This window comes from Notolepis coatsorum (assembly GCF_963971535.1).
Source record: "Notolepis coatsorum genome assembly, chromosome: 13".
NCBI lineage: Eukaryota > Metazoa > Chordata > Actinopteri > Aulopiformes > Paralepididae > Notolepis > Notolepis coatsorum.
Genome location: NC_140177.1, coordinates 9,160,857 through 9,183,740, shown reverse-complemented (window position 1 = coordinate 9,183,740; position 22,884 = coordinate 9,160,857). Strand labels below are relative to the sequence as shown.

Below are 22,884 nucleotides of genomic sequence, written 5' to 3'. Positions count from 1 at the left end.
TATTATCATGACATATTGAAAAAATACATACAACGTGTTCATTATCTGGGGTGGTTTCGTTGTTCCTTCTGAATTGAAATAAGCGAATTATTTATTTCTTGCCGTTTATTTTATTTCTTGTCCATCTTTATCATATTATAATAGTAAATATATAATTGCAATATTGATATTTTGATGCACAATTTGAATGCAGTATTGTTACAGCTAAATCAAATTATCTATATACAATGGCACATTATTTTTCTTGTTTTTTTGCATTAATATCTATTGTTGTATAAACTTGTGCTAAAATTACTTGTGCTAAAATTACTACCCGTATATGAATTTGATATTTTTTTGCCGGTGATCTGTGAAGCGGTAGGCTGTGACACATACAACACCCCCCCCCCCCCCCCCACATCCTATGTACAGTACCCCCCCAACCCCACCTCCTCCAATGTACTGTTTCTACGTCAAATGTGTATACTCTCTTTTTTTAGACTATTTTTGTATCACAAACAGTACTGTATTTGCAAATCTGGTATGTCATAAATGTATAGATGTAGCAGTACTGTCTGTATCTGTATGTCATGTATGTCATATATGTTATGATGAATTGAAAATGGGGGACCCTGATGTAAACAAGACGAAAGTGTTTCTCTGGTCTGCATCCCCTTACCCATTCTGTAATCTGTTAATAAAGTTTTCAATCAAACAATAGTGCTCCCTCTGGTGGCGCTGCGCTGCATGACAGCTCTCGGAATACTTTGGGCAGCCGAAGAGTGCTTCCGCGTTCGAGTTTTGCGCTCCGATTGGCCAGGTCATGTGACATGTGCGCCAATCGTGGGACAGCAAGTTCTGCTCCTATTTCCGGGTCTAACAGACTGCAAACTATAGATATCTATGCTGCAAACTACCTGGCGTTCTATCGCCCTGCTCTAAGACAAACTCTTTCCTTAACCAACTTCGAACGAGCGCCTAAGCTTAACCAGTGTAGACACTTGCGGTCCCACGATTGGGCGTACATGACACATGACCAGAAATGACCTGGCCAATCAGAGACGCGGAAACGCAGTTCTGTTGTAGAAGGCATTCAGGCCTCCGGCGTCACAGGAGACACGTCACGGCTGGAGGGAGAATCAGAAGCAGAAGATATCACATCGCCGCTAAACCTTACGCCAAAAGTACACAGGTAAATCAAACACTGTTATTTGTATTTCAGCTTATTGTTATTGTTTTGTTGGGAGACATGTCGCGGCCTTACAGTTAGCTGTGTGTCGAGGAGATTAGCTTTAGCTGCTAACTGTTAGCTCTGTTAGCTCTGCTGGCTAACTGTTAGCTCTGTTAGCTCTGTTATCTAACTGTTAGCTCTGTTAGCCGGGAGACCAGCAGACGGTGGGCTAAGTGAGATGGACCTGCCGGGTCAGGAATATACCAACACGCGTTCTCAGTTTATAGCTAACGTTACCTCAAGTCGGTTAAATGTTTGACGAATGCAAGCAAACCGTCATCTTAACAGCCGTTAGCACGTTAGCTGCTAGCTAAGTAAGCTAGCTAGCTAACACGAGCTAAATGTGTGCAGCTGGAGTGTAGCAGCTGATCGGGAAGTAAATACAACAGAGTGTTTAGAGTTCTGCCATGTTGTAGACAAGTCAGGTCGTTTACTTCTAACATATCCCTTTGATTGAAAAGTTTATTAACAGATTGCAGAATGGGTACAGTACAGTACAGCTCAATACATACAATTGTTAAGGGGATGCATGCAGACCAGAGAAAGACTTTAGTCTTGTTTACATCAGGGTCCCCCATTTTCAATTCATCATATGACACGCACGACATACAGATAGACAGTACTGCTACATCTATACATTCATGACATACCAGATTTGCAAATACAGTACTGTTTGTGATACAAAAAGAGTCCAGAAAAGGGAGTATATACATTTGACGTAAAAACTGTACATTGGAGGAGGTGGGGGGGGGGGGGGGGGGAGAAACACTGTACAAGCAAAACTGTACATTGGAATATTGACAACCATACTAGGTAAATTACTGTACATTGGAGAGGGTTGGGTTAGGACATTTACAGGGGCCAGTTTCGAATTGCAGTCTCCCGTAGGTGTTCCTTGAGAGTGGTTTTGAAAGTGGGTAGTAATTCACATTCCTTTACAGCTTTAGGTTGGGCGTTCCACATTGATGTGGCATAATTGCGAAAACGTGTTTAGTCCCTTGTTTGAGCCGAATCTGGGTTTAACATGATTTGTGGAGCAGGGCGGCTACGTGGCGTAGTGGGCAAGGCGCTCGCCACGAATGACGGAGACGCTGGGCTTGCCTGTTCGAGCCCAGCGCTCCACATTGCTTTCAGTTTAGCTGGTCATTCATACTAATACACATTGGCCGTATTAGGGGGTGGGAAACTGATGGGTGGGGATCGGGCATTGTGGACAGCGACTCCTACAGGTCGGTTGGTGCGCCTGCGCAGTAGAAACAGGAAGTGTCAGGGGCAGCGTGAGCCTCCCACGCGTTACTCCTCGCCACTGAGAGATCGAGCTGCGCAGGTGAAAAGATGCGACTGCTGTTACCTCGAGTACCGGAGGGGACATGTGCTATGTATGACTTAGTCCACATTGCAGTCGGCTTGTGGGAGGCAAAAAACAGCGTTTGTGACAGGGGAGGGTTGAATTGGATGATACGAAATTGGGATGGGAGAAAATATAGGAAAATGGGAGAAAAAGTGGATAAAAAAAAACATGGTTTGTGGAGCTCCCTCTGGTGTTGTGATCGTGGTATTCACTGACCTTGGGGAAGTATTTTGACATGTACATGGGTACCTTGGTCGTGTAGTGTATCTTGTAGACCAGGCCCATTGCAAGTTGCTGTACTCGGTCGTCTACTCTAAGCCATCCTAGGTTGTCAAAGTGGGCAGGGGTTAGGTGGGTTCTAGGAGTAAGGTCAAGCAGTAGTCTGACCAGTTTGTTTTGAGATGTTTGTAATTTTGTTTTTAGCGCCTTTGAGGTGCTTTGGTACCATGAGGTGCAAGCATAGTCGTAGTACCCTTGAATGAGTGCTCCTGCCAGAGTCTTCAGGGTATTCTTGTTTACCAGAGAGGAGATCCGGTACACGAATCGAGTTCGTTGGTTGACTTTTTTTATTACATTGGATGCCATTTTGTCACAGGAGAGATTAGCCTCTAGGATGGAACCCAGGTATGTAATTTCATCTTTCCTTGTGACAATATTGTCACCCACTGTAACTGAGAAGCCGTCGGTCTTGCTGGGTTTGTTGTTTGAACCGAAGAGAATGGACTCTGTTTTGCCCATGTGTAATGATAGTTTGTTATCAGCGAGCCATATGCAGATTTTGCCTAGTTCCGACTCAACTCAATTTACATGTTCGAAAAGGAGTAGGAAGAAGTACACTTATTTAATCCTACCCCTTTCCCACTACTCAAATGAGTGTACTAATTTAAAACAAATATATATATATATATGCAAAAAAAAAAACTATATGTAAAACATGAAAGAAATAAAATAGAAATGTAAACACCTGTGAATGTCAAGTCCCTTCCTCATCCCTGTACCTCGTGAACATCATTTCCGTATAAATCAGTTTGAATTGTCTCATATTTGGACATTGCTTTAGCACCACATTCAGACCTGATGTTACATTTTCCTGCTCGATACTAAATTAATTGATTGTTTTTGTTTAAAATCCAGACATCCAACCGGCGTTAGCAGGCTAGCTAGCTCAGTGTGTGGAGGGGTACAGCTGTGCTGAGCTAATGTTAATGTTAATCGTCCAAGGACCCTCATCTGAAAATCTATTTGTTATCACATAGGATTTAATCCAGAATTCCATAACTGTATACTGTAAGGGGAGAGAGAACTGGGAAGAGCAGAATGGTCATTCTTAGAATAGAATAGAAATACTTTATTCATCCCGGGGGAAATGTGGCACTACAGATCGCTCACAGTAAACGGTAAACATTTAGGTAGTCAAAAACAAAAGCCACGAATAAGAATAGAAATAAGACTAAGAATAAAATACGGTCTGGGATATACATTTTCTATGTTATGTATATACATTCTAATATAACACATACAGTCAAAATATACAGTAAGTGTACAGTAAAAAGTGTGGAATTGTACAGTGTCTTTAAGAATAAAGTAAAAGTCCAGGGCCCTCATTTATCAACGTTGCGTACGCACAGATATGTGCGTAACCCGTGCGTATGATCATTTCTAAGCAAAGTGTGGTACTTATTAGGCTTGGGCGGTATGACGGTATATCAGGGTATTTAGAAATCCCGACGGTATTGAAAATCAATACCGTCCGTCATCGTCAAAATCACAGATGCGCTTCAGTTTCTATAACAGTGAAACAGAGTTTTGAGTGTAGTGCACACACGCGCCAGCAGAGGGCGAGACCAGTCTAGTGGAGCGAGTGGGTCACAACGGTATTCACGTTTTACGGTAATGTTGCAACAGTGCTGTGAAAATACCGTAAAGCGTTGCGACGAGAGTTGGTGTGTGTTGTTGTGGAGCAAGCAAATAATCCGTCTCTTATTATATGTGAACTAAAGAGTACAAGGTTTACACAAACAGCCCCCACCTGCCTTTTTATTGTATTTGTACCGTCCTGTACTATCCGCTGTCAGCTGTTTATCTCTCTCTGTGAGCTACTGAGCTTGAATAACTAGCGTTAGCTCACGTTAACTAGCGTTAGCTCTGCGGCTAATCTTAGATTTCCCTGAACTAAATCAATGACTAGGTTATAAAGCATTCAAGTAGTTTTCACTGCACATAGATAGAAGTAGCCAAACAACGGGAGCATTTCGGGAGCATATGACCAAAACCCATGCAATTTCTAGCCCTTAAGGAATCAAATAGTCTGCCATGGCTATAGGCTAGATGCTAACGCTAAAACGGTGCGGGCTTCTACCGGTGCGGGACTACCATTCTGAGAGCTGACGATGATTTGTTTACTTGGTAACACGGGTTGCCCCCCCCCCCCCCCCCCCCGCTGATGAAAATGAAAGTCATACCGTCAAATACCGTAAACCGGGGTATTATTTCATATAGGGTTTGACGGTGTGAAAAAAAGGATACCGCCCGAGCCTAGTACTTATCAATTTGAACTTGTGCTTGACTTTGTGTGTATATCTAAGCACAGCTCGGAGAGCATGCGTAGCTGGCGCCCGGTGGTGAATATTATTCAGTCTGCAACGCGGAAATAAGCTTCCGTGCATTACTTCCAACACTGGCGTGTTCAACTTCTGTATGACCCGTAATTCATTATAGTTCATTGTAAAATAGCGACAGTAGTGTAATAACGGGCTCACGTGCGAACAAGAGGTTGGCCTGCTTGTTTGGCACGGGGGGGGGGGGCAGACGAAGAACACCCACCTCCAAACCTGATTAAATATTGTTTCAAATAAAAAGCTAAATACTATTTTGTGTCATGTTTCCAAATAAGATTGGCCACAACGAAATGCTTTCTACTTCAATTTGTTGGTTAGAATAGAAGATTACCTCCCTTGAAACTTCACTGAGACTAAAAGTAAAAGACAGTATTTTTTTTTGTGAGCTCCGCGCACAGACGTGATAATAATAATAATAGCTTAATTTTATATAGCGCCTTTCAAGAGACCCAAGGTCGCTTTACATAGATAGGGGGGGAATAACAAAGTAACAAACATGGACAGACACAACATATAAATATGATGATGGGATTCAAGTTTGTCTTTTTATTAATCACATAGGCAGGCTATACATAGGCTGCATGGCACGCGTAACGATATGTCCCAGTAGGGCTGTCAAAAATTGGCCAAAGTGACATTCGAATATTCCTTCAAATTTAAAAAAAAAAACATGGGTTCGAACTAGGGCTGTCAGTTTATCGCGTTAATTAGATTAATTAATTACACAGCAAATTATCGCGTTATGAAAATGAACTAAAAATGTATTACAAAAAAAAATCTTTTTTAATCTCATTCATTCCATAAGAACGTAGAATACACATTTACAGACTTTTTTAATGTGGGCCATTTGCATGTTCTTGGTATCTGATTCTAGGGACATCTATGGATCTCAGGGAATGTATTCCCAGTGTCAGAAATACTGTGTCTGTTACTAGGCTTGAGTAAATTGTAATGAACCAAATGAGAATATCAATAAAAAAAAAAGTTATCTTTGACTGTGAATAACACCATGCTCAAATTGACCAGACCTGAAAAATCTAAGCAAATTAATAGATGGAAGATGATTAAACAGAAGATTTTGTAGATACAGTACTGAATTCTGCCATCCAGACACATGCAATTTGAAATATGATTATAGAATATCAGGCATAAAATGGTTATTTGATTAAAATGCGATTAATTAGATTAATTCATTACAAATCCTGTAATTAAACAAATTTGGAAAGGCTCTTCCAGGAGGGCAAAGCCAGAGATGCCTGGAAAGGTGTCAAGACACTTGCTGGCCTGCAAAACAACAGACCCCCGTCCCATTTAAGAACAGAGGAACAGCTTCTACTGCAGGTTTGATACACACACCTTCACTCAGGAGAGGGAGGAACTGACCACCAATCTCCTGTGTAAAGCAGCGACTAGCACCAACCTAGAGTTTCACCCTAGGGAGGTGGAAAGGGTGCTCAAGAGAACAAACCGTCACAAGGCCCCAGGTCCTGACAACATCAGTGGGCGCTTGCTGAAGGTCTGTCATGAGCAGCTGGCTGAGGTCTTCTGTAACCTCTTTAACCGATCCTTGTCTGAACACTCCATACCAACCATATGGAAGTCCTCCATCATTTGCCCAGTCCCTAAGAAAACTAACCCCACCTGCAATAATGACTACCGCCCTGTAGCTTTAACATCTCTGGTGATGAAGAGCTTTGAAAGGCTCATTCTACCTCAGCTACAGAGGGAGGTTAGTGGGCACACAGACCCACTCCAGTTTGGATACAAGCAGCAGAGAGGTGTGGATGATGCAATGATAACCCTCCTGCATCACACCTACACACAGCTGGAGAAGCCCAAGTCCTTTGTTAGGATGGTATTCGTGGACTTCTCAAGTGCATTCAACACTGTGCAACCTCATCTGATGGGACAGAAACTCCTCCGGATGAATGTCAACCCCCACCTCATACTGCTCATTCTCTCCTTCCTCACAAATAGACACCAGACTGTTAGATTCAACGGCAACTACAGCTCCAACAGAACGGTATCCACCGGGGCACCACAGGGAACTGTCATCTCACCAGTCCTGTTCACTCTGTACACCGACGACTGTAGCAGCTCAGACCCTGAGATGCTCTTCATCAAATACTCTGATGACAGTCATCGTTGACACCACCAACTCCAATGACCGCATCATTGGAGAAATGAACAGGTTCGCAGAGTGGTGTAAGAACAATTTCCTGGACCTAAACCCCAGCAAAGGAACTGCTGGTCGACTTCAGGCGTGACCCCACAACTCCCCCAGCTCTGGAGATAAATGGCCAGAAAATAGAGCGTGTTGAGGAGTGTAAATATCTTGGCACCACCATCGACCATTCAGCTTCAAGATTTCAGACTGTTATGGCCTGGCTCCGCCCATAAGCACTTTGAGTGACAGTCAGTCCACACAGTCTGCGACTGGTAGAGAGAGAGAGGGCCGTTCTTTTTTTCTCTGCCTCTCGGGTGTGCTGCGCGGCAGCTTGTGGGGGGGGGGGGGGGGGCTCCCTTCCTCTCTCTCTCTTCCTTTTTTTCCTTTCTATCACTCTCCCGTTCGGAGGTGTGTGTGGCGCGGCAGGCCCCCCCCCCCACAAGTGCTCCTGAATGCTCTCTATCTCTCTTTCTCTCTCCCTCCAGAGGGCACGCAGAGTATGAGGAAGTAGTTTCCACTCGCTGTGTACAGTCAGTCTAGGTAGATTGTGGGCGGGCATTAGCTACAACCACAGAGCCAATCACATCACTGTCTGCTACCCAGAGCCTGAGTAACGTCATTCCTAACGGATCGCCTAATTTATCCCCCATCCTCATCCACCTCCACTGGCTCCCCATCAAATCCCGCATCACCTACAAAACCCTCCTGCTCACCTACAAATCCCTTCACGCCCTGGCAGGAGGTGGTTGCGTTGGAAACAACTCTGGCCGAGGCGGCAGGCGTGTTGGGAGCCCGGCAGGACCCCCGCGCTGGTGTCTCTCTGTCTCTCTGCCGTCCCCCGTTCAGAGGTAGACGGTGGAAGGAGCCGAGGTGTGCGCCTCTCTCCTTCCCGTCGACCAAGAGTGAATACCTGTTATTGAACGTGTAACACTAACTATATAACGTTAAAATGCCACAAAACGAATGCATTTGTTTATCTAGCCCCTTACGTGACTGCGGTGTGCAAGGGCTATTGTTTATCATAGGTAGGAACTTTATGCAGTACTCAGTAGCTTGTTTATTTTCTTCTGAGTGCTTTGTTTAACACTTTGAACGCCACTAGGGGGAGACGGCAAATCCCTCACCGTGCCAGCCTCTTAAGAGGCTGATTTAGCGAAAACACATGATTTCCGCGGATAGATTTCTATATTATATATTTTAGCTATGTGGAAATGGTTGGGCTCATTTGACAATATGCTAGTTGATGTACAATACGCCAAAAGCCGTTTGTTGATCCATGCCGTCGTTCGTTCACAATTCCACGCCAAAAAAGGTAAATATTGGCCCAATTCGAGGCGCATTTCCTCAAAGCCAAGATATGAGCGTTTTGCTGCAGCAGCGCAAAATCATATTTCCTCGTCTGAAACACATTGTCCAAGTGCAATAATGTCATGAACTGTACACACAACACTTAGTGGTGTTTATCATTCATGAAATGCAATGCATATATTATATAGAGATATTTGTATCGATCACGTTGTATGCCTATATGCATTTTTATAATAATGTGTAGCTGTATGCTTCAATTCCACACAATTACCGTACACATCTCTCGGCATACTAATATTACATATAGACATTTTCAAGGTAAATCAAAGATATGTATAGAAAACGCAGCAATTTAGCAAAACTGTGCATACGCTTCACATTCGATAAATGGGGGGGGGGGGGGGGGGTAGATCATGATTGCATTTATTCCAAGTGCATAATGTCACACATTGTACACTATGCACTTGGAATAAATGCAATCATGATCAACCCCCCCCCCCCATTTATCGAATGTGAAGCGTTGTCATCAAGTAAAGTATAAAATATCCCTATATGCATTGCATTTCATAAATGCTAAAACACTAAACCACTTCGTGTTTTAGGTATTCTGACATGTAATGCATGATGCCTGAATTTTCCCCAAGGGGATCAATAAAGGAATATCTTTATCTTTATCTCATTTTTGCATTGCATTGTATTCTGTATATTATAATCTAAGACACACAAGTTATAAAAATCATTGCATTATAAGTATATAATACACACTTGACACTTGATGGAGAGGAAGAAATGTCTTTACTTCAGATAAGTAGTGATTGCATTAGCAAGTGCACCATGTGTTCAACAGATACTCAACACACATGTTGTAAAAAACACATTGCATAATAATGTTCTGTATATACACACTTGACACTTGAAGTGTACAATATTTATTCACCATTGGGTACGCCATGTAAAGTGCATTCACATTCATGCTATAATATAAAAGCATAACAAACTATTTATAACGCTTGAAGTGGACAATATGTGTTCACTTCAGGTAAGGCACACCGTGTACAGTGCATTACAGTAGCAAAAACAACATACAATGTGTATATATTCAAGTCCATTCATTTTCGACCTGTCAAAATGGTCGCTGCACATGTAAAATATGTTTAGTGTTGACCTGACAAAATGGCAGATAACCATTATGTGTGTGCATCAGCACACATGTACATTTATAAAGGTATTGTGTTCAACCCATATCCTCTGCACACTATAAACACTTCTTCAGAGAAAAGCACCATTGGGTATGCCATGTAAAGTGCATTCACATTCATGCTATAATATAAAAGCATAACGAACTATTTATAACACTTGAAGTGGACAATATGTGTTCACTTCAGGTAAGGCACACCGTGTACAGTGCATTACAGTAGCAAAAACAACATACAATGTGTATATATTCAAGTCCATTCATTTTCGACCTGTCAAAATGGTCGCTGCACATGTCAAATATGTTTAGTGTTGACCTGACAAAATGGCAGATAACCATTATGTGTGTGCATCAGCACACATGTACATTTATAAAGGTATTGTGTTCAACCCATATCCTCTGCACACTATAAACACTTCTTCAGAGAAAAGCACCATTGGGTACGCCATGTAAAGTGCATTCACATATGTACATAGTGTGTTAGTTAGTAAAGTGAGCCATATGTACTCTGTGAAACTCTGTGAAAATAATCAGCAGCTAACACCAGGACACTGATGAACGGCATTGACAATATAGACCAACATTGCTACTCTGAAAGTGGACCAAGAATAGTGTTTCAAATATATCCATGTGCACAGTAAATTTTGCAGAGTAAATTTTACTCAAACTGAGTCCATTTGAGCCCAAATGGACTCAGTCTATGCTAATATTCTGGTCTGGCTGAAATAGCTCCTGGAATCGGTTGACAAGGTAATCTAGGACCGGGCGTACTTTGTACAGTTTATCAGCCTTGTCTGCTCTCTCGTTGTTGCTAAAATGTAGAAACCTCCAAATGACCTGGTATCTATTACGTGCCATTGTTTTGGAGAAATAGGCGCAATGGAAACATTTTAGAGTTGACCAGTACAGTTTGAGTAAAATGTACTCAGTTTGAGTAAAATATACTCAGCAAAATTTACTGTGTGCCAACACCTTTGTTCTGTACAACCAGTAATACCTATATTGTGAAATACTTACACTATTTACAAGACACTATACAATATACTACACACCCTCAATAACCCTACGCTCTGCATCGTCTGGCCGCCTCAGACACACATTGTTACTCAGCTGATAGAGTTGTGCCCGTCCTGATGACTTGTCGTACAGAACCTGTAAGTCACTTTGGATAAAAGTGTCAGCTAAATGACTAAATGTATACACATATATCATAACACATACTACGGGGAAGTACGCACTAGGGGTGGACGGTATAAACGGTATACGGTATAAACGGTATGAATTTGCTCTACGGTATGGATTTTGCCTATACCGTGTAACCGGTAGTGCAGCTCTAAAATAGCAATGACGTCATGTAACCACAGCGCGACTATTTCACTGGCATTTGCCCCTAAAAATAGATAGAATTAGTCATAGATAATAGATATGTGCGAACTGGAAAAAGTTATTTAGGAGGCTTCGCGCAGTGGGCGTGCCAGCCCCTCCCGCACGCATGTAAACACGGGTCTACAGTGGGACGGGACGTCTCCCTGAGCTAACGTTAGCTTAGCTACCGTTACAAAATGACCCAGTCAACTATTCACTTTTAGTTTAATACATGATGAGGCATTGTCTAACCGAACGGTATCTAGTCGGCCAGCTACCGATAGCTCCTGACATCAACAAACGCTCCATCAAGTCTAGTAGAGAGTAGACGTGTATGATAGCTCCGTTAGCCGTTAGCTCACGTTAACGCAAGTTGGTTCACCGTTCAAAACGAAATGTCCCATTGAACTAAATAATTCACTGAGGCGTTGTATTAACGTTATATATCCGGCTAGCAGTAGCTACAGATAGCTCCTGATATCAATGTCTTATAACACTGATTCGATGCGTATTCGAGCTGAGGGCTTGTGAATGTGATTTAACGTTATACCAATACTAGGGCCCAGCTGCAGCGCCGGTGAATCCTGGCCGTAGCTCGAGGCTACTCGAGTATAGGTCCAGCTGCAGCTCCGGAGAATACTGGCCGTAGCTGGAGGCTACTAATGTACACACAGACAGTGGAGCTTGTTGCGTGGTGGCGATGTCTCGCAGATAATACAAGTACAAGTCTAATTATATAATATATATATTTTATATAAAAAAAAAAAAAAATTATATAAAATTAAAAAAATTTTTTTTATCAAAAACGATGATACCGTGATATATACCGTTACCGTCTATGCTTCAAATTATACCGTGATATAAATTTTAGACCATACCGTCCACCCCTAGTACGCACCCATCCATATATATATATATATTTCATGGAGAGTGTTTCCACTCTTAGCACACAAAGAGAGTTTATGCTAGCAATAATGCTCAGCTAGCATAATCTCTCTTTGTGTGGTAGGGTGTGAAACACTCTTGATGTAGGGGGACTCCACACTTCGAGCAGTATGATCTGGTTTCCCGCCTAATGCCTTTTTTTTTACAGACCCGGCACTCTCTCGTGGGATGCGTCTTTTTTGGGGTGGGTGGGTACTTCTCCATAACACGTTTTTTTTAGCTTGCCATCCAACCTGCAGTGTGGATCTGTCTTTTGGGCCCTGGAAGCTCCCTCCCACCTCACACCCCCCACCCCCCCCACCTGCGGCACCTGCCTCTGCCTCACCTGCGGCACGTGCGGCACTGGCCACTGTGCGAGCTAAAGCGGCTGCATCTGCCTCATCACACAAGTCAGCGATGACTTGTATTTGAAACTGCATGAGTGACTTGTGCGGTCCTGTTGGCTGTCTGACTCTGTACAGAACATAGGCATTGTTCATGGCTATTTGAAGCAAATATACTACGAACTTCTTGGTCCACTTTGCAGTCTTCCTAATGAACGGATAGTACGAAATGTGTTGATCTAACTTGTCGACTCCGTTCATGCACACGTTATACGTGAGCACGCAGTCTGGCTTCATTGCCGGTACCTTAGTCCTATGACCCTTCTTCCAGACGAGTGTTTCCATTAGAGTGCCATGGTGAAAGCTGCTGATCATTTTGACAATCCGCTTGTCTCTCCAGGCGATAACCATGACCCGATTGTTGTGCAGGGTCATGGTCTCGCCCACCGGCAGCTCAACATTGGTTACACGCTTTATCTGCGCCGGTTCTCCCCGGTGCATCCTCAAGGTACCGCAGATGTGGATCCTCAACTGTAGGAGTATGTCAGACAAGGCCACAGAATTGTAGAAATTATCCATATACAAGAAATAACCTTTGTTCGACAGACGTCCTAGGAGCCCAACAACCGTGTCCTTGAGGTGTACATAGTCCCCACAAAATGGTCGCAGTGAAAAGCAGTAACCAGTGTGAGAATCACAGAGCACATATGACCTGATCCCATATTTGGTGGGCTTCAGGGGGCTGAACACTCTGAAGTTTAGTTTGCCACGCCAGGCCAGCATCCCCTCGTCTATGCTAATATTCTTGTCTGGCTGAAATAGCTCCCGGAATCGGTTGACAAGGTAGTCAAGGACCGGGCGTACTTTATACATTTTATCAGACTTGTCTGCTGTCTCGTTGTTGCTAAAATGTAGAAACCTCCAAATGACCTGGTATCTATTACGTGCCATTGTTTTGGAGAAATAGGCGCAATGGAAAAACTTTAGAGTTGACCAGTACATATATAATTGCGGCTTCCGATCTATCCCCGTTAGGAATAGTATCCCTAAGAACTTCCACAATTCTGCAAGGGTGACAGCCTTCCAACTGCGTAGCCTGTTACTCTGCCTGTTGGGATCAATGACGGCCATTGTTTGTTCAGCATACAAGTTTGTTTCCTGTACAATGCCACCCATGAGTTCATCGGTGAGGAACAGCCGCAGAAAGGCAAGGGGCTTGGTCGATGTGATGGTGGCCGCATCGTGTAGTGGTCCTGGCTCTGCGTCAAATGTAAATTTAAGTGGCACAAAACTGTCTGTACCTTTGATCCACTCATCGCTCCCACCAGCAGCTGTGCTTTTACGACCTCTGCCTCTGCCCCGACCTCTGCCCCGGCCTCGACCTTTGCCTGTAAATTATGAGATTACAATAACTAACTGGTATACTACAATGCACTGTAGACACATTCATATAATACATATTTAGAAACTTGTGTGAGTGAATGAGTCAGTGTGAGATAGTGATCAAAACTCACCCCGCTGCTTAGCGTGGACATCCTCTTCTTCAGAAGAATCTGTATCTGCCTCAGCAGCTGGTCCTGCTTTCGCTGACGCTGAAGCTGAAAAAGGGACGTCAGCTTTGTCACAATGCATGAGAGAGAAAGAGAGAGAGATAGAGAGAGCGAGATATATACACACCTATCGGAGGTGTGCATGGTCTCCTTGCTGTACGCATGGCAACTTCGACATCGGAGTCAATGTCCTCCATGTCATCGATTGCGCCTTCTGCAATCTCCTCCACAGAGTCTGTGTCAGAATCTGCAATAAAAAAACAGTAAAGTCAGAGGACACACACCGTTTAGAGAGATAGAGAGAGATAGAGAGAGAGAGAGAGAGACAGAGAGAGAGAGAGAGCGAGAGAGAGCAGGGGTGGGGGGTGGGGATTACATGCAACATCAAAAGACAACTAACTCAGAGATAGAGTGCAGGGGTGGGGGGTGGGGAACTAACACCTACAGGCTGCATGTATATATGCCCAGCAGATAGAGAGAGAGAGAGAGAGAGTGCAGGGGTGGGGGGTGGTGGGGGTGGTGGGGGGTGGGGATGGGGATTACATGCAACATCAAAAGACAACTAACCCAGAGATAGAGTGCAGGGGTGGGGGGTGGGGAACTAACACCTACAGGCTGCATGTATATATGCCCAGCAGATAGAGAGATAGAGAGAGATAGAGAGAGAGAGAGTGTGCAGGTGGGGATGGGGGGTTACTAACTAACATGCCCAACATACATAAACAATTGAGCCATGCATGAGACATCAAAGCACATCAAAAGACAATCGCTACTTCAATCACTGCAATTTACCATGCTGCATTGAGACCAGATCAAAGACCACGTGGCGATATCATGCATGCAGTCACAAAACATTCTAAAATCAAATTGTAATTTGATATGCATGAACTTACCAATTCTCCGATTGTACGGCCAAATACCCTCCAGTTCTTGCATGGGTTCATCATCGTCATCCATGTCTTCCATGTCTTCCATGTCCATTCTGCCTGGACCTATAAAGATATATAATAAATCACAGTTAGCATCAATGGTCAAACATTCAATCATGGACCAGGCCATATCTAGGCCGTGCACTTTGCTTTTCATGACATTGACTAAACACATGCATATATTCACGTTACTGTGTATATACCCCGCGTTACAGACGCAATATAGCGACACAATAATAATAATTCATTGATTTTTATAGCACTTTTCAAAGACCCACATTCGCTGATCATATACATACGCTGCACATGCATATAGTAGCTTTAGCTTGCAATGTATCTACAAACATTCGATCATACGAGATACATTCACGCACATGGATTCAATAAACACATGCATATATATATATATATATGTATTCGAGTTACACATGCCTTGAATTGACCATTTATTGAATTGAAATTACCTGGCATCCACTCGTCATTATCATCAGCGATGTCGATCTCAGACTCGTCCGTGGTGTGGGAGGACGGCGGCGACACATGCCGGGTCTTCGCAACCCGCTTCATTGTTGCTCTGACCGGGAGTGACGCGATCGTTACCGGAGAACTGATCGGTGCCTCACCTGAGGAGGAGGTGCACGGCTTGTCCCAGCGACAGCTGCGGTAACCGGGGCCCTGACCCGCTTCTTTGTTGCTCTGACCGGGAGCGGCGCGATCGTTACCGGAGAGCCGGTGGCAGCGGCCACGACTGGAGCACTGATCGGTGCCGGCGGAGGTGCACGGCTCGTCCCAGCGGCAGCTGGTGGAACCGGGGCCTGGGTGAACGGCAGTGTGGTCTGGACGTATCGGTCCGGGAGTTTGCCTCTCTTTACCGACTTCCTCGTTCTCCTCATTGTGAATACCTACTCTCAACTATTACTATGAAAACGGCTATGAAAATCTACTAACTAGTGTTACTAAAACACGGACTAAGCACTTATCTAAAAGTGCTGTACTTGCTACAGTACTGCAACTAATATTACCTGGTACTACAAAAGAAAATAAGTATTACAAAATGAAGAAAATATATTATCAATCACTACTACTACTAGAAATACTATCACTACTACTATCAATGCTAAATGCTCAAAATCAAATCAAAACGCTAATCTATCTATCTATCTATCTATCTATCTATCTATCTATCTATCTATCTATCTATCTCTCGATCTCGATCTCGATCTCGATCTCTCTCGATCTCTCTCTCTCGATCTCTCTCTCTCGATCTCTCTCTCTCGATCTCTCTCTCTCGATCTCTCTCTCTCGATCTCTCTCTCTCGATCTCTCTCTCTCGATCTCTCTCTCTCGATCTCTCTCTCTCTCTCGATCTCTCTCTCTCGATCTCTCTCAATGATAACTGTATTCACAAAATCCGAAGACGCACTGAGCTCACGCTGGGTGTGTTCAGGTTAAATATCAGGTGGGCAGGTCAAGATCGTCACGATCTTTACTATCGACCAATCACAGCAGAGATCCATCATCCTTATAATAATGCAGGTAGATTGACTGATAACATTATACATGTGTTACAACATAGGGCTCTACTGCCACCTGGCGGAATCGAGCGAAGTTGCATGTCTAGACGTTCAGAAATGTGGTAGCAAGATGGCCGCCGATGTCTAGTTCACGAAAAAAAAATAAAAAATCCGAGAAATCTCGTGAGTGGCATGCAACCACCATAAAAAAAACCAGAGAAATCTCGTGAGTGGCACTCAAAGTGTTAATTACATGTTTACATGAACAGCCACCACTGTAAACAACATGTTTTTTCACCAATAGATTATGCAATGCCGCCCTCCGTAGGATCTATAATAATAAAAAAAAAATTATATAAAAAAAAAAAAGTAATAAAAAAAAAATTTATTAAAAAATTTACAAAAAACGAACGTTCGTTCGATAAACCCTGGCGAACGTTCGAACCCTAAAAACAGGGTTCGGGCTCAGCCTTAGTACCTCACTGACCTCCTCCACCCCTACACTCAGTCACGGTCCCTGCGATCCACGGACACTGGTCAGCTCTCCATCCCCCGAACCAGACTACGGACGTTCGGGGACAGAGCTTTCAGTGTGGCAGCTCCCACCCTCTGGAACTCCCTCCCCGCAGAACTCCGCACCACCCCAACTCTGGACTCATTTAAAAAACTGCTCAAAACCCACCTCTTCAACCTGGCCTTCAACCCTTAACTTTCTCACTATATATGTATATGTTGTGTCTGTCCACTATGTTTGTTAATTTGTTATCCCCCCCCCCCCTTATGTAAAGCGACCTTGGGTCCTCTGAAAGGCGCTATATAAAACGAAGTATTATTATTATTTACTGGAGAAGGAAATGATCTGAGCTGAATCAGAGCAATCCGCCAATATGGTATTTAGACACAAACACATTGATACTAACTCCTATTACTATAATAGTTCAAGTTCAAGTTGCTTTAATAGTTGTCATACAGAAGTACAGAATACTTTTATACAAAATGCTTCTTACTGTTACGCTCCAGAGACTGTGCAAGACAAGATAAGTATGAAATAAAATAACATAGTATAGCATGTAAATTAGAAGTAAAAAAAAAAAAGAGGTCACAGTGTTCAGTATAGACATATGTACAATGTTCGATGCAGAATAGACGTAACTGAGTTACCATATAATATACAATACTATGCATTGTACTAATATACAATACTATATAGTGCAAGGCAGAAATGGGATGAGGTGCAATTTAGGTACAATTTACAGTAGGTGTACGTAGGGCTGGGCGATATGGAAAAAAATCGTATCGCGATAACGATATGATAATTTTATTTTATTTCTCGATATCGATAATTATCGAATTGTTATAAGTATAAATTTTTTATTTTTATTTTTTTAACAACAGATGTATGTTTATTTTGCAGCAATTCTTTGTCATTGCCGCCATCTTTAGTGTTACATCCCCTCACACTCCAGTTCTCAGGCTGCAGCTGGTTTAAAAGCTAAAGTAAACCGGCTTCTCTGCTGGCTGTGGCTCCAGAGGAGTTGAACAGTTCTGGCTCTGCTAGTTTATTTTCGATCTTTTGGCGCTTTTTTGGTGGACAAACCACCGCACATGTGCACTGTGACTCGTGACTGGAGTCTAGTTCTGCTAGCACACATAGCCTACTGTGTACAGACGGTTTCAAAATGTATTTTAAATTAGAAAGCAAACAAAATAAATGGACAAGAGAAAAAGAAATCTGAATTTGGTCAGTATTGTCATTTGGACAAGCAAAGCCATTACTTTAAGTTGCAGGCAAGAAAGACAAGTCTGTCCACTGTCTCTGGTTTTAAAACTGCCCTGTTGCAGGTAAAAAAAAAAAATCGATATATTTTTTTATTCGATATCGATTATTAAAATATATCGCGATATTTATCGTTATCGTTATATCGCCCAGCCCTAGGTGTACGAGTTGTAGTGCAAATCCTTTATCAATAAATATAAAGTGTGTTTGTGTGATCTAAAGTGTGGAGAGTGGGTGCTGCAGTGTGTTGTTTGTTTAAGTGAGTGTGGGTGTGTGTGCTGTGTGCATTTGATGGTTGTTGCATAGTGTTTATTGTTCGTTTAGCAGCCTGATGGCCTGGGGATAGAAGCTTCTTTTGAGTCTTTCTGTGCTCGCCTTAAGACTCCGGTATCGCTTGCCTGACCGCAGCAGTTCAAAGAGGCAGTTGTTCGGGTGGCTCGAGTCCTTAATAATGCTCTTAGCCTTCCCCCTGCACCGCTTGTTGTAAATGTTCTGGAGGGTGGGAAGCCCCCCTCCAATTGTGCGTTCGGCTGAACGTGTCACTCTTTGTAGTCTGCTACGGTCTTGTGCAGTGCTATTCCCAAACCAGGAGGTGATGTTGCCAGTCAGGATGCTCTCTATTGTACATGAGTAGAAGTTCCTAAGGATCTTCTGACTGACTTGGAACTTCCTTAGGCGCCTGAGGAAGTAGAGGCGTTGTCGTGCCTTCTTCACAACACTGTCAATGTGTGTGGTCCATGTCAAATCCTCGGATATGTGGGCTCCGAGGTACTTGAAACTGTTCACTCTCTCAACCGGTGCCCCGTCGATGCTGAGGGGGCTGTAGTCCTTGACCCCCGACCTCCTGAAGTCCACAATCATCTCTTTTGTTTTGCTGACGTTCAGGGAGAGGCAGTTCTCCTGACACCACTGTGACAGATTCTCTACCTCTTCCAGGTAGGCCCTCTCGTCGTTGGCAGAGATCAGGCCCACCACTACTGTGTCATCAGCAAATTTGATGATTGTGTTGTTGTTCCGCTGTGCCACGCAGTCATGTGTGTACAGGGAGTAGAGGAGGGGGCTCAGAACACAGCCCTGGGGGGCCCCTATGTTGAGCGTGATGGATGAGGAGGTGCAGTTGCCTGCTCTTACCACCTGGGGTCTGCCCGTCAGGAAGTCCAAGACCCACTGGCAGAGGTCATAGTTCAAGCCCAGGTCCCTGAGCTTGGCTATGAGTTTGGAGGGGACTATGGTATTGAATGCTGAGCTGTAGTCGATGAACAGCATTCTCACATAGTTCCCCTTCCTCTTGTCCAGGTGTGATGCTGCTGTGTGCAGCACATCGGCTATGGTGTCCTCCGTGGACCTGTTGGGGCGATATGCAAATTGCAGGGGGTCCAGGTTGATGCTAGAGACTGAGACTAGAGATACAATGCTAGAGACTGAAAAATGACATTTATAACGCATGTCACCTTTAACATCACATCATGGTTTGGAGTGATGCGTGCCATCAACCGGAAACCTCTCGACAGGGTCGTTAAGATCAGCTGCAAGATAATTGGGAAGGACCAGGAGCCACTCAGCAGCATCCACAAGAAACGCACAGTTAAAGAGGCCTCCCAAATAGTTGTAGATAACACACACCCTTCACACCCATTACAAACGAATGCCCTCAGGCCGTCGATACAGAGCTTCATCACTGAACAAAAGGGGCTTAGGTAGCTTCGTGCCAACCTCCATCAGACTGCTGAACACCTAGGTCTGGTGGAGGCCGGACTGCCCCCCCCCCAAGGACTTTGGACTACTTAAAATAGACTCCCCCTTCCACCTCATGGACACATACTATGTACCTGTACTACTATTTACTATTTATAGGGATGCACCGAATATTCGGCCACCGGAATTTTTTGCCAAAAATGGCCTTCCGGCCGAAAGAGTTTTTTCACCGAAAATATATCGCAGAATGTCAAAGAACAGAAGCAACCTGTAAACTAACGCGTGTTGTTGTGATGATGTCATCAAAACGCGGCTTCAGTCATTACATGCGCAACGTGAGCTCTTCAGTCCTGCGTTCTGCAGCCTGTGATAACTCCTCTTGGGACTCGGGAGTCGCGCTGTTTCTATGTAAACTCTGCACGCAACGCGTCCAATAAATGCGTCTTTAACATGCTTTATATCCTCATCATTACTATATGCCCGTCACGGTTAAAAACCTTTTTGATTAACGTTAGCGTTAAGCTAGCTAACAAGGCTTCCGGTCCTCTTTCACTAGTCTCTTAAAGCTACGTCATCCCCCGCTAATAATCACGGGAGATGTAGTAAATACAACAGTCCTTCCATGTAGGCTAGAACGCCGTGAATCATGACAGTAGTTAAAGTTTCTTTATTAGTTGTCATAAAAAAATACAGAGTACTTTTATATAAAATGCTTACTGTAGCCACTACAGTAACATCATTAAGTCTGCTATAAGCTATTCTCCCTCTCAATGTGTGCAGATCTGTATGCAGTTTTAAAGCACATTGGCTTTGTTCTGAATGCACTTTGTTGTAGTTATCCTACAGAGAAAGAAAATGCACTTGACTTGGAATTAATGTACTGTATGCATTCAGAAGTGCTGATTTTTATAACTTTTGTAACTTATTTTCAGAAATGACTGATATTTTGAAATTATTTAATTAAGGCCAAAACATGTCAAAAGATAAAAAATTATTATTATTATTTTTTATATCTGCCCATATCGGCCCTATCTTGATATCAGACCGATATCAATGTGTAAAAAAAACTGCCATATTGGCCGATATTATATCGGCTGCCGATATATCGTTAGGGATGGGTACCGAATTCGGTACTTTTGAGGCACCGAACCGAAACACGTCGGTACTACAGAGTATCGAATCAAGTGAGAAACAGTTTTTTTTTTTTTTTTTTTTTTTTTTTTTTTTTTTTTCTTTTCTTCATGTCTACGTTCACACGCACAATATATGCTTACCTAGGATTTGACTTGATTCAACAACAAAGCAGTCGGAGCAATGACGAGCCGAAAACTGTCGAAATTGTAGTTATTTGAAGTTTGGATTTTTTTTTACGACTGAGGTAGGTAAATTAAATTTCTTGAGACTAAAGTACAGAAAAAAGGTACCGTTGGGTACCGGTATCGATTCACAGGTACCGGTATCGGTTCAAATGTGAAAGGTACCCATCCATATATATCGTGCATCACTAGTTTTTAATATATCATGCTTTAAGTACTGTAGTTTTAATGTAGTTGGTGTTTTTTTATATATTGGTCTTTTTATTGTAGTTTTAACAATTGTTTTATATATAGTGGTGAGTGTCTATGTATTGTGACTGTATGTTTGTCTTTCAACCACTGCACAAATGAAGTTCCGAAAGGAAAATAAAGTAATTTGAAGTTTTGATAATCTCTGAGAACGGTCTGTCTCTCGGAGCAAGATCAAATTAATGAAAGTTCACGGTATATAGAACGGACATTTATACACAGCAGCGCATCTCCGAAAAAAGCTGTGATAAACAAACAATATATTTTTTGAAACGTGAAATAGTCATCAAAACATTGGGCATCCGTATGATGCTTCCGTCAATTAATTATTCAATATCTGTTCAGTAAGCCTACAGTAGCCTATATACTTGTTTCATGTTTTGTTTACATTTAGTCATTTAGCTGACTCTTTTATCCAAAGCAACTTACAAGTTCTGTAACAAGTTATCAGGAAGAGGGCACAACTCTTATCAGCTGAGTAACAATGTTCATCAAAGTGTTGCGTGTTACAGTGTAGGTTAGTTTATTAGGACAAGTGCATGACAGTAAGGTTAGTTAGGGTTAGATATTATTATTTTTTTTTTTTTTGGGTTGAAGAAGTGCGTCTTTAGTCGACGGCGAAAGATTGGACGGGTTTCGGCTGTCCTAACTGGGGTGGGTAGTTCATTCTAGGGCTGGGCGATATGGAAAAAAATCATATCGCGATAACGATATGATAATGTTATCATATTTCTCGATATCGATAATTATCGTAAAAAAAAAAAAACCTTTTTTTTAACTATATGTATGTTTATTTTGCAGCAATTCTTTGTCATTGCCGCCATCTTTAGTGTTACATCCCCTCACACTCCAGTTCTCAGGCTGCAGCTGGTTTAAAAGCTAAAGTAAACCGGCTTCTCTGCTGGCTGTGGCTCCAGGGGAGTTGAACAGTTCTGGCTCTGCTAGTTTATTTTCTATCTTTTGGTGCTTTTTTGGTGGACAAACCACCGCACATGTGCACCGTGACTCGTGACTGGAGTCTAGTTCTGCTAGCACACATAGCCTACTGTGTACAGACGGTTTCAAACTGTATTTTAAATTAGAAAGCAAACAAAATAAATGGACAAGAGAAAAATAAATCTCAATTTGGTCAGTATTGTCATTTGGACAAGCAAAGCCATTACTTTAACACTTTGGGTGCCATGGGTTAAATTCATTATCAACCGTAGGTTGCCGGCTCTATTTGTCTATGGAGAAAGTCCCCTTCTTTGCAGGGCTATAACTTTTTAAATTCTATTGCTACATTGCCATTATTAGGGCCCATTCAAAGTCCTATATGTATTGTTCATTAGGGCTGCAACTAATGACTATTTTGGTAGTCGACTAATCTGCC

At 42.9% G+C, this 22,884-nt stretch overlaps 1 long non-coding RNA gene across 1 annotated transcript in view; it reads left to right on the top strand.

Annotated features, from left to right (window-relative positions):
• The first annotated feature begins 1,112 nt into the window (after positions 1 to 1,112).
• Positions 1,113 to 22,884, top strand: part of LOC311239609 — a 41,995-nt gene continuing 20,223 nt past the window's right edge. The window contains exon 1 of the long non-coding RNA XR_014620436.1: positions 1,113 to 1,171. This is a non-coding gene — a long non-coding RNA (uncharacterized lncRNA). The remainder of the gene's footprint in view (positions 1,172 to 22,884) is intronic.